Source organism: Ipomoea nil, unplaced genomic scaffold, assembly GCF_001879475.1.
Source record: "Ipomoea nil cultivar Tokyo-kokei standard unplaced genomic scaffold, Asagao_1.1 scaffold0140, whole genome shotgun sequence".
NCBI classification, from domain to species: Eukaryota; Viridiplantae; Streptophyta; class Magnoliopsida; order Solanales; family Convolvulaceae; genus Ipomoea; species Ipomoea nil.
In genome coordinates, this window is record NW_017616568.1 from 260001 (window position 1) to 269770 (window position 9770).

Genomic DNA, 9770 nt, shown 5'->3' on the forward strand with positions numbered 1-9770 from the left:
GTTTTCCATGAGATGGGAAATGAAAACTATTAGCCCCAGACGAAGTTTGTGAATAAGTGATTGTCTGATAATGAGCAAGGAATATCCGTCTTTCTGCTAAACAGGATATATTGAACTCATAATTCATTAGATGCTTTTGATGAATGTCAACCAAGTATCGTAAGTAAATTGCTCCCGGTTGTTCAATCATTTGATAACCAGAGTCATTCTTTGATAAATGATCACTATGAGTCAGACTCAATAGAATTCTTTTTTCTGTCGTTAAGGCGGAGAGCTGAACCAAGAATTTTCTTTCTTCCTCATGAATCGAATCACTGTTCGCGACCCAGGATTCTATTTTATCATCAATCCAATCCCCGTTCACGTTTTTTCTTTTTCTTATCAATGAATAGATCTCTTTACTTGTATGACTTAGATGTCTCGTATTTATAGAAAAAGCGATTCGATTGATGGGAAATAGAAAGAGATTCTTTAACCAGAAAGAATTCGGTTCAGACGTAGGATACTTATCTCGAAGTTTTCGCAACTCAATCTCATTCATTGATAAGGAAATCATCAAAGATTTGACCTTTTCGAACTCTGTCTGTAACTCACTAAAGGTCTGGGAAACAAAGAAAAGATGTATAAGAACGAGATATCCAGCAACAAGAACAAGGAAAAGGATTGAATAGAGGAATTCCCAAACATTTGGTGATCTCAGATGTGTCGATATCAACGACGACTTATTCTTTTTATTTCGATGAATCATTTCTTTGGACAGAAGATTATGTAACCATTTACTCGAGATCTCACTTCTGAGAAAAAATTGCATCTTCCACAATTTTGTCTGAAGAATTCGCCACGATATACCCATAATATCATGAAAAATGGATACACTGCTACTTAGTATTGACAATAGGTCTGAAAAAGTATCTAAAAATATCGAATTTAGATATTTGTACCCTGTCGAAGTAAAGAAGCTTGGCATATATGTTTGGAATAGATTCCATTTTTTTGAGAGAATTGAAAAAGCACTATCTCGTCGAAAGGTTGTATACATCCGCCCTTTCTGAACCCCAACGCATTTCTTTAGACAAAGACTCTGTTTTTTCCTTTTTTCGGATGGGAAATCTTTCTCAGAACATGGAATGTGAATCAAACCTATATTTGAATTGAAATTGGGACACTCATGAAGGTTCTTTCCTTCTGAATCAGATAGATTCATATCTGAAAGAGGTTGACAATAAGTTCTTTCAAAATTGACAATTTGTCCCTCTGTTAGAGGGTTTCCAGAAGTGTCTACGATCGAATAAATAGCTCTACGAACGAATGGATCGGGTCGACTTAGAAAATGAAAAGATTTGTCCAAGTTATACCTTTCGTCACCACTTTGTGGAAAATCGTTGGGTATGAATATGTTAGATACTTGTGACTCGATTGGTGAAATAGTAGTTCTCCCCCCAAAGCATGTTTTTTTTACCAATGCACAAAGAAAATCTTTTCTTGCGAAGGAACAAGATATTGAGAAATTGCCCATATAGAAAATATGAATTATTATTACGAGCCTTTTCCACAGAAAAAGGGAATATTTTGTTACAATAGAAGCAGAAGTGATGCGGATTATTCAAGAATCGAAGTCGATTTGCTTTATAAAAAGAGGATATCAATGAACTTCTGTGAAATGGTTTCCCGGGATTCAGCCAATTGTCTTGATCGTAGAATATCATTGAGAAATAGGAATCTTTGTTATCAAAGGATTTCCTGCAATTAGTTCTAGTATGGAATGAGTCAATCATCCGCTTTGGTATCTTATTGAACAAAAATGGTGATATTGTTCCTCCATTGATCAAGAATTTCGAAGTACCATCATCAGCCAGTAAGAAGGGGTTCAATTTTTTCAAATGAACAATTTGAAAACCTATCGATTCTAACAACTGATTGCAGAGTTTATCATTCGGACCTTTCAATTCATAGATGTTGATTTCGGACCTATGAATGGGGGTATTCCCAAAACTTACACAGGAAAAAGGAAAAGAAAGTGAATTAGACAAAAAGAAAAGCAACTTGGCCAAAAAACGAAGTGACTTGCCCAAAAAACGAAGTGACTGGGAGAAAAGGAAAAAGAAACGAAGTGACCTAGACCACTTGGGCAAAAAGAAAGTAAGCAACTTATACACATCTTTTTCGAATTTCTTGCAAACCTCAGAATAACTCATCAAAAATTGATTAATACGAATACGTGTATAAATACGTAATTGATCAAACATTACTTGAAAACGGCTCTTTTTCACTTGAAAATGCACTTGAAAATAGCTTTTCTGCTCAGAAAGGAAAAGTTCCAAATGTTCCTGGCAATTCTTGCTCCCATTGGACCATTTGTATATATATGCATAATCTTGTTTGATCATATATTTCATTAGAGTTCTATGACTGAGAGTATCCTTTCCTTTTTGATCCCTTTGAATTCCATATTCGAAGTTGCGATCGGATCTATTCATTAAAAAGAATCGATTCAATACACTTCTTATGTACCTATTATATTGGATTTGAATCAGATTTCAGATCAATCTATATTGATTGACTGCTTCCATTATGTTATTGCTAGCAAATACCACCATTTTTTGCTTTAGATCTCCCAAACCATTCCCGCAGGAGATCCAGACCCGTTTTTGTCTGGTCCTTCGAAAAAAATATTCATTCTCCTCATAACGAAAAAGAACAGGAGACAGAACCAATAAAGATTTCTTTTTCGATTCAGCCCTGGTGTTGAATACCTCATTCAAGAATTTTTTTTGATCCAATCCGTACGAATCAATAGAAAAAGAAAATCCCTTATGATACACCAGATCCGACTCGGTTATTGATAGAGTAAATAGATCTGCCATTTCTTGCAATCTCTCTTCTGATTCAAAATCATGTGTAACGCGTATCCTCCCCTGTTCCGTTCATGGAATCGGTGAAAGAAATCAAAAAATGGATTTTTGTTAAAGAATGAAATCTTATTGGAACTGTCCAGATCCGGGTCATCCTTCGGAACCATATCACATCCCGGATCTAATGAAATAGAATGAATTGAGATCGTATTTTGTAAATACGTAATGATTTTGAATAAATGAATCATTTCTTTATTTTTTGATCGCCGGACAAAAGAAAGATGTTTCTTCAACAATTTCTGCTCTCTAGTGGACCTCTCAGTAGGATTCGAACCCAGATGAAGTTCTGACCATCTATCAGAGAAAAAAGAACGAACGGATCTTGTAGCATTCCCAAGAAATTCTTCCATTTCTTATGGAAACAGATGATTAATCATCGGTTTCTCGCGTTCCGTGAATAGCTGGGACATTGAGGAATATCCAGAAAGGTTTTCGGGAATCGGTCTGATTCTATCTCTTTTCGTTCCGTTTGAAGAAAGGAAGGATCCCAGGGAATCGATCTTTCTTCTAGTTGTTGAATCTCTCTTTGATTGATCAATGTGCGATATTCCGAATCCTCATTACTAATGGAATCCAAATGATTGGAATCCAAATGATCTCTGGATTGATCAGAGGATCCTTTCAGTTGGCTAGAATCCGTTACTTGAACGAAACTAGACCTTGTGGAATCATATTGAATATTTGACCATACATTCCGTACCTTGCTAAAAAAACCGATCCTTCTTTCCCAACCACACATTGCCTAACCAAAAATACGATTCGGGCGGATTATTCCCCCAACTAGGGAATAAAAGGAAGAGATCTTGGCGGAATTTCCACATATGAAATTGAGTACAATTTTGCAACGAGATAGCCCCCTTGTTTCTCGAGAAGAGATGGGAAACATGCTCATGTTGTTTGAAGAAAATCCCCGCTTCAATTGGTCTTTTTTCATGAAAAGCAGACATAAGATAAGAAATCCAGTCTTTCGCTAATCTTTCCAATAAAATAGGATCAGCCAATTTCCAATCATGGTCCTTGTGGGTCGAATCATCATCCATATAATATACAAAAAGAAACTCCAGAGATTTGCTATCTTTCTCTTTGAATAAGATCTCAATTTCGGCGACGGTTTCATTAGATATCTTACAACTAGAATTCCTCTTTGTTATTGAGAGAACCCCAGTACTCTCTTTCCGATTCAGGAAAGAACTCTCAGAGATCTTTTTCCTTTTGGAAGATACAGGAGCGAAACAATCAACCTATTGATATTGGAAGACCCAACAGCTTCTTCCAATCGATCATTTCTGGGTCCAGTGGAATTCATAGGTATAGGAAGAAACCCTGTCAAATATAGGTTTTTTCGTTCGACCATATTTCGATTGTTAATACGATATATAAGTACCGCTACTACAAAGAGTATTACTCCCCTGATCGTGAAAGATCGATTGCTTGTTGAACCCTGGAAATTGCGTGAAAGTAGAATACTAAAAATTCGTGGGTCAAAGAGTTTTAGAAAACGTTCTTGGTGAAAAAAATGTGAATAAAGGATCCCACTGAATTGAATTGGGTCCACGAATCTAAGAAATAGTGAGAATTCTTTATCTCTCTCATTATCTCTCTCAATTCGAAAATACAGAACTTGATTTGTATTTTTTGCATTAGGTTCACCCCGAGATTTCATCTCATTTTGATTTTGATTCTTCTTTTATGTTATTTTAATTTATTTTATGTTATTTTAATTTATTTTATGTTATTTTAATTTGACTTATTTTATGTTATTTTAATTTATTTATGTTATTTAATTTATTTTATGTTATTTTAATTTGACTTATTTTATGTTATTTTAATTTATTTTATGTTATTTTAATTTATTTTATGTTATTTTAATTTGACTTATTTTATGTTATTTTAATTTATTTTATGTTATTTTAATTTGACTTATTTTATGTTATTTTAAATTAAATGATTTTATGTTATTTTAATTTGACTTATTTTATATTGGATTGGCACCGTGGACAAGGGTCCCTGTTAAGCATCCATGCTGAGTGTGAAAGCGCCAACTCATAATTGCGAAGTCGTAGGTTCAATTCCTACTGGATGCACGCAATCAGGACCTTGGAATCTCATCCATACATAACGAATTGATGTCACATAACACAATTCAGATCCATATCATAACATATCTATCTATATTTTTTTTTCATATATGATAGATATATATGTATCATAGATATATATGAACTATATGAACAGTAAGAACTAGCATTCTTATTGAGACTTGAACTCAGAAGGAAGAAAATAAATTTATGGATGGAATCAAATATGCAGATTGACAGACAAAAGTATTCGTTATTGGGAAAAATAATATACTTTTAATATCGAATCAAGAGCAACTAAGATAGGAATAAAGCTTTCGATCGAACTCTTTTTTGGTGTCAAGGTAAAGGATGTGAATAGCCATCGCCTTCCCGCAAAGAGTAGAAGAATGGGACAGACAATGAACGTGTAATCATTACGCTTCAACCGGGTTATTCTATTCAACCTCTTAAAAAGATAAAGAACTTCAATCAAAATACTTAATAGCATGGTGATACAATTATACAAAACTTATACCCGAGTACACGCAATGGAACCGTAAATGGTCAAGTGAAATCCACTCGAGGAAAGAATTTGATCTATGGACAGCATCGTTGTGGTAAAGGTCGTAATGCCAGAGGAATCATTACCGCAAGCATAGAGGGGGAGGTCATAAGCGTCTATACCGTAAAATAGATTTTCGACGGAATGAAAAAGACATATATGGTCGAATCGTAACCATAGAATACGACCCTAATCGAAATGCATACATTTGTCTCATACACTATGGGAATGGTGAGAAGAGATATATTTTACATCCCAGGGGGGCTATAATTGGAGATAGCATTGTTTCTGGTACAGAGGTTTCTATAAAATCGGAAATGCCCTACCTTTGACCGAAATGCCCTTAGGCACGGCTATACATAACATAGAAATCACACTTGGAAAGGGTGGACAATTAGCTAGAGCAGCGGGTGCTGTCGCGAAACTGATTGCAAAAGAGGGAAAATCAGCCACAATAAAATTACCTTCTGGGGAGTCCGTTTGATATCCAAAAACTGCTCAGCAACAGTCGGACAAGTGGGATGTTGGGGTGAACCAGAAAAGTTTGGGTAGAGCCGGAGCTAAACGTTGGCTAGGTAAGCGTCCTGTAGTAAGAGGAGTAGTTATGAACCCTGTAGACCATCCCCATGGAGGTGGTGAAGGGAGAGCTCCAATTGGTAGAAAAAAACCCACAACCCCTTGGGGTTATCCTGCACTTGGAAGAAAAAGTAGAAAAAGAAATAAATATAGTGAGAAGTTCATTCTTCGTCACCGTAGTAAGTAGTAAAGAAAATCGAATTGATTTCTTCAAAAAAATATATAGGAGTCAGCTGTGGCACGTTCACTAAAAAAAAATCCCTTTGTAGCGAATCATTTATTAAAAAAATTGATAAGCTTAACAGAAAAGCAGAAAAAGAAATAATAAGAACTTGGTCCGGGATCCACCATTATACCGACAATGAATGGTCATACTATTGCCATCCATAATGGAAAAGAGCATCTGCCTATTTATATAACGGATCATATGGTAGGACACAAATTGGGAGAATTTGCATCTACTTTCAATTTCCGAGGACACACAAAAAAGTGATAATAGATCTCGTCGTCGGTAATGTTAATACTAAAATACTAAAAAAAGATCTAGATGCTTATGATTCATTAGTAGGAGGCAAACTTTATGTACCAGGTGCTAAAGAAGAAAAAACCAGAAGTATACGCTTTTAGGTCAACATATATCTATGTCGGCTGACAAAGCACGAAGAGTCATTACAAATTCGTGGGCGTTCCTATGAGGAAACACTTATGATATTAGAACTAATGCCCTATCGAGCAGGTTATCCCATTTTTAAATTGTTTATTCTGCAGCAGCAAACGCTAGTTACACTATGGCTTCCAATGAAGCCATTTAGTTATTAGTAAAGCTGAAGTGAATGAGGGACTACGTAAAGAAATTCAAACCTCGAGCTCGCGCGACGTAGTTATCCGATAAAAAGGACCACCTGCCATATAACTATTGTACTGAAAGATATATCTTTAGACGATTCTGAATCGATAGAGCTCAATTTGTTAAAAAACCGAGATGGAAAAAAATTCTACAGCTATGGCATATTATGATCTCCATAATAGAGGGGTTTATGGACAAAAAAATAATCCACTTGGTTTCAGACTTGTACAACCCAAGGTCATCATTCCCTTTGGTTTTCACAACAAAAAAATTATTCTGAAAGTCTACAAGAAGATCAAAAAATAAGAAAATTTATCAAGAATTATGTACAAAAGAAATATGATACATCCTCTGGCGTCACGCCGTTTTTTAACAAATGAGTATCGATCAGAATCGTCTAAAGATATTATCTTTCAGACAATAGTTCATATGCAGATCGGTCCTTTTATCGGATAACTACATCGGAGCTCGAGGTTGAATTTCTTTAGCCCGGTACTCCCCTCATTCCTTCAGCTTTACTAATAACTAAATTGGCTTCATTGGAAGCCATAGTGTAACTAGCGTTTGCTTGCTGCCAGAATAAACCAATTTAAAAATGCGGATAACCTGCTCGATAGCGCATTAGTTCTAATATCATAAGTGTTTCCTCATAGGAACGCCCACGAATTTGGTCAATGACTCTTCGTGCTCTTGTCAGGCCGACACTAGATATATGTTGACCTAAAGCGTATTACTTCTGGTTTTTCTTCTTTAGCACCTCACGGTACATAAAGTTTGCCCTCCTACTAATGAATCATAAGCATCTAGATCTTTTTTTAGTTATTTAGTATTAACAATTACCGACGACGAGAGCTATTATCACTTTTTGTGTCCTCGGAAATTGAAAGTAGATGCAAATTCTCCAATTTGTGTCCACCATATGATCCGTTATATAAAATAGGCAAGATGCTCTTTTCCATTATGCGATGCAATAGTATGACCAATCATTGTCGGTATAATGGTGTTCCCCGGGCACAAGTTCTTATTATTTCTTTTTCTGCTTTTCTGTTAAGCTTATCAATTTTTTTTAATAAATGATTCGCTACAAGAGCGGATTTTTTTTTGTGAACTCACAAGCTGACTCCTATTATATTTTTTGAAGAAATCAATTCGATTTTCTTTACTACTTACTACGTGACGAAGAATGAACTTCTCACTATATTTTATTTCTTTTTCTACTTTTTTCTTCAAGTGCAGGATAACCCCAAGGGGTTGTGGGTTTTTTCTACCAATTGGAGCTCTCCCTTCACCACCTCCATGGGGATCGGTCTACAGCGGTCATAAACTATCCTCTTACTACAGGACGCTTACCTAGCCAACGTTTAGCTTCCGCTCTACCCAAACTTTCTGCGCTTCACCCCAACATTCCCCACGTGTCCGACTGTTGCCTGAGCAGTTTTTGGATATCAAACGGACCTCCCCAGAAGGTAATTTTATTTGTGGCTGATTTTCCCTCTTTTGCCAATCAGTTTCGCGACAGCACCCGCTGCCTCTAGCTAATTGTATCCACCCTTTCCAAGTGTGATTTCTATGTTATGTATAGCCGTGCCTAAGGCATTCGCGTCAAAGGTAGGGCATTTCGATTTTTATAGAAACCTCTGCCTACCAGAAAACAATGCCTATTCGCAATTATAGCCCCCCTGCGGATGCTAAAATATATCTCTTCTCACCAATTCCCATAGTGTATGAGACAAATGTATGCATTTCGATTAGGGTCGTTATTCTGATGGTTACGATTCGACCAATATATGTCTTTTTCATTTCCGTCGAAAATCTATTTTACCGTATAGACGCTTATGACCTCCCCCTCTATGCCTTGCGGTAATGATTCCTCTGGCATTACGACCTTTACCAACAACGATGCTGTCCATAGATCAAATTCTTTTCCTCGAGTGGATTTCACTTGGACCATTTACGGTTCCATTGCGTGTTACTCGGCCGTATAAGTTTTGCTATAATGTATCACCATGCTATTAAGTATTTGATTGAAGTTCTTTATCTTTTTAAGCAGGTTGAATAGAATAACCCGGCTTGAAGCTAATGATTACACGTCTCATTGTCTGCCCCATTTCTTCTACTCTTTGCGGGAAGGCGATGGCTATTCACATCCTTTACCTTGACACCAAAAAAGATTCGCATCGAAAGCTTATTCCTATCTTAGTTGCTCTTGATTCGATATTAAAAGTATATTTATTTTTCCCCAATAACCGAATACTTTTGTCTGTCAATACTGCATATTTGATTCCATCCATAAATTTATTTTCTTCCTTCTGAGTTCAAGTCTCAATAAGAATGCTAGTTCTTACTGTTCATATAGTTCATATATATCTATGATACATATATATCTATCATATATGAAAAAAAAAAATATACGATAGATATGTTATGATATGGATCTGAATTGTGTTATGTGACATCAATTCGTTATGTATGGATGAGATTCCAAGGTCCTGATTGCGTGCATCCAGTAGGAATTGAACCTACGACTTCGCCAATTATGAGTTGGGCGCTTTCACCACTCAGCCATGGATGCTTAACAGGGACCCTTGTCCACGGTGCCAATCCAATATAAAAAATAAGTCAAATTAAAATAACATAAAATCATTTAATTTAAAATAACATAAAATAAGTCAAATTAAAATAACATAAAATAAATTAAAATAACATAAAATAAGTCAAATTAAAATAACATAAAATAAATTAAAATAACATAAAATAAATTAAAATAACATAAAATAAGTCAAATTAAAATAACATAAAATAAATTAAAATAA

At 35.5% G+C, this 9770-nt stretch overlaps 1 non-coding gene across 1 annotated transcript; it reads right to left on the minus strand.

Annotated features, from left to right (window-relative positions):
* Positions 1–9455: 9455 nt before the first annotated feature.
* TRNAM-CAU lies at positions 9456–9529 on the minus strand. The gene has a single exon. It is a non-coding gene; the product is annotated as a tRNA-Met (tRNA).
* Positions 9530–9770: the final 241 nt, after the last annotated feature.